This window comes from Halyomorpha halys, unplaced genomic scaffold, assembly GCF_000696795.3.
Source record: "Halyomorpha halys isolate HHAL.00 unplaced genomic scaffold, Hhal_1.1 Scaffold108.1, whole genome shotgun sequence".
Classification (NCBI taxonomy): Eukaryota; Metazoa; Arthropoda; class Insecta; order Hemiptera; family Pentatomidae; genus Halyomorpha; species Halyomorpha halys.
The window spans coordinates 1,870,845-1,876,669 of record NW_027112950.1 but is presented as its reverse complement, the minus strand read 5'-3'; the positions used below and the strand labels follow the sequence as shown (position 1 = coordinate 1,876,669).

Below are 5,825 nucleotides of genomic sequence, written 5' to 3'. Positions count from 1 at the left end.
TAAATAATATATACTGTTGCAATAAAATACTGCTACAGTGGGATTGGATGTTTGGAATACCAATGATAAGTGGCTGAATAATGTTTATTTAAAATATTTTCAACCTATGGCCCAATATATAAAAATGAAATATAAATAAAAGAGGATAAATGGGGATTATTTAAATAAAAAATTATTTGTGACGGCCATTATTTTTTAAACTTGGAATTGTGGATCTCCCATGGAAACAGGGGCGTAGATGGAGAGAAGTACAGGAGATAGGCTGCTTGAAGGGGGTACCCCTAGTTCCCAAAAAATAATTTATAATAATTAATTTTTGTTTTGTAGGCTACAATTATTTTATAGGTTTGAGTTGAACATTAATTATATAAATTGGTATTGATATATATAAACTGTCTATAAAAATCCCGAACTATTAATTTAGTGGAGCGATGTAGATTTAAAAAGTTAATTAAGGTAACCTGGCAACACTGCAAAATCACTAATCGCACGCATCGAGGCGCGAAAAGTTAACTATTGCTTGAGGATATTATAATCTAATTGCGTTGCTTTAGATTCAAAAAACAAATGATACTTATCCTGTTAGTGACACTGTTTTGTGTAGTTTCAAGTGCTAACTGTATACCATTATTTTTAGCTTATTTTATCCAGGCAACAGTAAGTAATTTCATATTATATATAAATAAAAGGGTTATGGTCAAAATTTTCTTAATTATAAGTTATTAATGACTTGGACTTCATAGGAATAAAAACCAATTTTTTCTGTTGGGTACTTAATTTTGAAGTGAAACTTCCTTACTGACGATTTAAAACTAAGGAAAAAACTTATTAGAGCAAATTGATTTCGTGACTGGATACAACGAAAGTGATGAAGGAGGGAGAGGTGCAACTCTGATCAATTCTAGCAGGAAAATTTTATATTGTAATAGGAGATTCAAAGGTTAGAGGAACTAGCAATCCTGGCAGTGCTTGGCCGATTGAGTGGGCTCCTGTCCTCATACTCTCCTATTGCAGTATACAATATTTTCCTGTTAAAATTGACAAGGAAATGGCTGTTCTATTCTAATTATTATTCTGGAACTAATATTTTCCACTTTCAGCTGTAAGAGGGAATGCATGATTATTATAAATAAAATTTAAATACCAGAAGTTTCGCTGTTGTCGGCCAGCTCCAAGACTGCCTCAATTTTTTTTTATATTCAAGCTACCCATCATTTGATTTTAGAACATATTTTGGTTAAAATACCACAAATTTAAGTTATGGAGTTCGGAAAGGTAATATTGTAATTATAAATTACAAGTAATTGTAATTGTAAAGGTAATATTGGAATTTCTCACCGCTGGAGCTTGTTTTAACAAGCTCCAGCGGTGGGACATTCCTAAGTTAAGAATTCCTATTCTGAAGCACTGCTGTATTTTTTAGCTCGAAACGCTCGCTCAGAGATACACAAACTCCCAACGAGTCCGTTTTAGTAGAGGTCTGGCCATTGTGTTAACAGCGTGCATTCTATATAGGTGAGTTAGGAAGTCCCTAACTCACTCACCTATGAAGCTTGTCTTGTAATCTAGTACCATTTATTAGACCAAAAAAGGAATATTTATTTTACTTTTGCGGATTTCTTTTGATCTACTCTCAAAAACAAAAGTTTTTGTTGAAGAACCATATCGATTTCATTTGACAGTCGATCTCAAGATATAAAGTAAAGATTTTTTTGGGATGATTTTTTTTTTTTTTTTCTCAATCATCAAGGTCCCATTCAATGAAACGGTTACATATGTACCATTTCGATCGAAATTGATTAACTCAAACCACGCACTCCTTTGATTTTTGAAAAAGACGATACACGTCATATTAGTTCTGGAGCCGTAGATCTTTGATTTTATTTCGCAAATAAGCATTTTTTGTTTCTTTTTAGGTCGTTTAAAAAACTATTTAAATTAAAATGTCCTCTTCGTAATTAAAAATATGTGTTTTAAAAGAAGTGGAATATATCTACATTGGTAAAAGAAGGACCACTGTCCTTGTACACCCAATTTTGTGTTTATGCCATTTGTTAATTCGAAAACGTGGGAGTAATAAATATAATTAAGGCCAATGACCTAATCTTACTAGATTTCAAGTTGGAAACTTTTACAAAGGGCCAATGTCTAATCCAAAACAAATAAAACGAAAAACGGCCAGTATTTCTGAAGCAGCATATTTTCAAAACGAATAAAATGGACATCGGCTCTTCTTTTACCAATACAAGTTACAGCTATCATTCTCGGGAAAGAGTATTGTTTTGAATCAAATCAATCACAGATGGCGTTCATTTTTAAAATAATAATCATGTGAATATTACGAACCACGAACGGTCATAGGTTCAGTACTTTGTAAGGTAGCGCTGTTTTTAGAAGAACGGTTATACAACCATCAGATTTTTCCCTGATTAAGGGTACTGACTTTATGAGGCTGAATGGACCCCAAGAGGGCTTCAGAACCCATTTTTAAAAGTTGTAATTATTTCATTTGTTTCCTTACGGAATTTATAGCAATATTGAGTTGGTACTGTGTCAGTTTCTGGAAGATTTGACCCTTTATACCAGTGGTTGTCGCGGCTCTCTAGGGAGGTCTAAACTAGTGGTTCCTAAAGCTTTTCGCTGCACCTCCAAAAGCATTTCGCGGCACCCTTGTCGGGCTAAAAAAACGTTTTCAGCACAATTATTCTTGAGCGGTTGAATATGTAGCAAAATAAATGGTGTAATGCACCATATTATATATTTGCTATTTTAGTTTTAATTTTTTTGTTTATATTTTTAGAAAGTAACATATGTTTGGGATAACCCAGTTTGCAAATTACTGTCCCAAGCGTATGCCAAGGGTGCTGCTAGTGGATGCAACTTTCTCAAAAATTTTACAAAAAAAACAAAAAACATTTCTGTAATTGACAATTTTATTTTCTAAAAATTTTTTTTAGCTCAACAAGGATGCCAAAAAAAAAATGTTTATCCTAAGAAAGGTTCCGCGGATAAAACGTGTGGCAACTGTTGCTTTAGACCATATAATTTAGGAGTAGGGAGCTGGACAACAAGTACAACTTATAACCGATATATATTAAGTGTGGGTTATAAAAAACAAAAAATTTAAATAATAATAAATGCCCGGCTTTGGTCATCGACAATATTGACAATCAGTATTGCCTATCGCAGATGTTGGTAGCATCGCTTGGCCTATTCACTCATGTCAGAAAATTAAAGAAATTTAATTTTCATTTGTACTGCTCTTTTTTCAATTTTCATTTCCGCAGAGATCTCGTTCCTTGCACAACTTCTCATGTTTTAATTTTTAAACTGAGGATGCGTTGGATTTCATAGAAATGATTTTTCTCTATATTGTTCTATTGATTTCAATATTTCTCCTCTCTAGCACTCCATTAACCCGCGGTATCTTAAATCAATTTAGCTTAGAAGCACGCAAAGGCAATCGCAGCGTGACAACAGGATTAAATTCACTTGAGCCTGCGGGAGGGCGGTATTCTGTCATCCTACCTCTATAAGCTAGAGGTGTCTTCACGTAGTAATAGATGTAATTTGACATAATTCATACCAGGCCAATTCTCAACTTTCCTCCTACTTTAGCTCTAATTGGGCAAGCCGTTTCGGATGTATCAAGGAAAATATGTTTGCACACAAGTAAGTGAAAGTAATCGATGGAAGTTGATGAAATTGATATGGAACCATCTAGGCACCAAGCCATACAATCCTTAGTAACGGACAATCGGTTGTAGTAAATGTGATTGTTTACAGACAGGAACGGGACAAAATTTATTGACAAATTGGGAACATTGTATATATGAAAATACAATTTTTTTTTTTCACTTTATATGAATTTAAAGGTTCCTCATATCTTCTGTACGAATGTGCAGTATACAAAACAAACCATCGTTTTATGCATGGTATTAATAGTCTTGATTTTAAAAGTTGTGTCGATAAAAGCATTTTCTCTAACTATACAATGTTATACATATTTTCATAATTATGTTGGGAATTGAGGTCCAACATAATGAAGGAAATGAGAGATCATAAAAAAGATTTTTTTCTTGCTTATATCTTGCAAAGAGAGCTTTTAGGATAAGATGATCTGATATTAAAATATGGAAGAGCAAATTACTAACAATTAATGTCCTTATGGATTCTGAGAAGCGTACAAGCTAGCTTTAATTTGAGTGCTAAGAGATATCTGTACGTATTTATGATTCCTGAGATATAGTTTTTCCAAAAGTAAACTCAATAGCTATTGATTTTTCGTTATGAATTTTGTTTTTTAAAAAACTGCATCTAATAAACTATTGAACGTAAATAGCTCTATAGGGCTCGCATTCAAACAAATATACTGTACTTTAAATGTTCTCTTAGGTAGTTTTAAAGATATGGAGCTCAGAATGAACAATAAATTTATTTAAATAAATATGGTTTTGTTTATTTATGTTGTTGTTTGCTGACCACACCCCCCGACAAACTTCTCCAATAATTAATAAATTTATTTTAGCGTTTTGAAATGAAACTATACTTGACAGCCTCATCAATTTTGACTAGTAATTATACATAGTTTTTATTAAAGTAATCAATTGGAGTGAAATAACCGACATTTTCCTCCGGGCTCTTGTGCTATAAGGATGTGTGAATGATATTATGGTGAAGGAATTTTCAGGTATTCAAAGAGGCCGCTTCCTTTATGCGTACCCTTGTATCCTGTTTTTTCTATAAATGTTCATATTTTTTAAATTTAAATTTATGGATTTTATGAGTGGTCAGCTCTTTGAAAGGGTAGAACTTTACAGAAATCCCTAGCTAACAATTTAAAATATATAACCTAAAGCCTGATAATCTTGCGGCCATATTTAAAATTTTAGATTAACCTTTGATAATGGACAATGTAATCATAAACGTGAGAAATAAGTGAAATAGTTGGTGTAAAAGTGTCAAGATGTCATTTTAAATAGTTCCTATTGTATATAGTATTTAAAGATTAAATTCTCTGTGAATTTATTAAATATTAAAAATATTTAATTAAAAATAAATATTTTTTCTCCACACTTCATTGAATAGAAATGAATCCAAGCAAGACTTAAAAAGTGCATAGTAACAAACTGAAAATAACAAAGATGAAGTGTTAATTACGATTCTATTTGCCCTTAAAACCTGTTTATCATATGATACACATGATTGATTTTAAATTATTAGTAATGTCATAAAATATTACAATATACTTAACAATTTGAAACGCTATAAAAAATGTGTTTTAACTATTTTCCAAAAATCTTTATTTTCACAGGTATTTAAAAACAAATAATTTTCTAGTATTTTTAATATAGAATTAGTTTACTTTAAAAAAAACTGCAATTTATAGTAAATATTTTGACGATTTCCAAAATTTGTCGTAAAAACATTTTTGTCCATCTTAAGATCGTGATTATTACCTCAACATGAATTGACACCTCAAAAGCGTAAAATAATTAGAAATTTTAATCTAAAATACTTTTTGAACTCCTATTATTGCGTGAAAACCACAAATTGTACCAAAAAGAAAATGATAGAAATGAATTGTAGGTAATTTTCTCATCATGGGCAGCTGCTCTCCTCCCCCACCTAGAAGTGAAAACATTATTAATTTAACTATTTTTTTTCCAGAAAATACTAATTTTAATAACTAATAAAGCACTGCGACAACTATATATAATGTTCTTAAAATTTTGATTTCATTCTACTTTTCCATGCTATGTTACAACCTGATTGAATATGGCTTGATCTCCCCCCTCTCCCTGACTGACTATTACATATAATAT

At 31.5% G+C, this 5,825-nt stretch overlaps 1 long non-coding RNA gene across 5 annotated transcripts in view; it reads left to right on the top strand.

The window, feature by feature from the left end:
• The first annotated feature begins 494 nt into the window (after positions 1-494).
• LOC106677787 (uncharacterized) overlaps positions 495-5,825 on the top strand; it is a 35,514-nt gene continuing 30,183 nt past the window's right edge. For 4 of the 5 annotated variants that reach the window (XR_010844291.1, XR_010844290.1, XR_010844287.1 and 1 more), the window contains exons 1-2: positions 495-657; positions 1,101-1,275. This is a non-coding gene — a long non-coding RNA (uncharacterized lncRNA). Of the gene's footprint in view, positions 658-1,100; positions 1,276-1,423; positions 1,690-5,825 lie in introns of those variants that run through there. The other variant, XR_010844289.1, reaches the window with a different exon arrangement.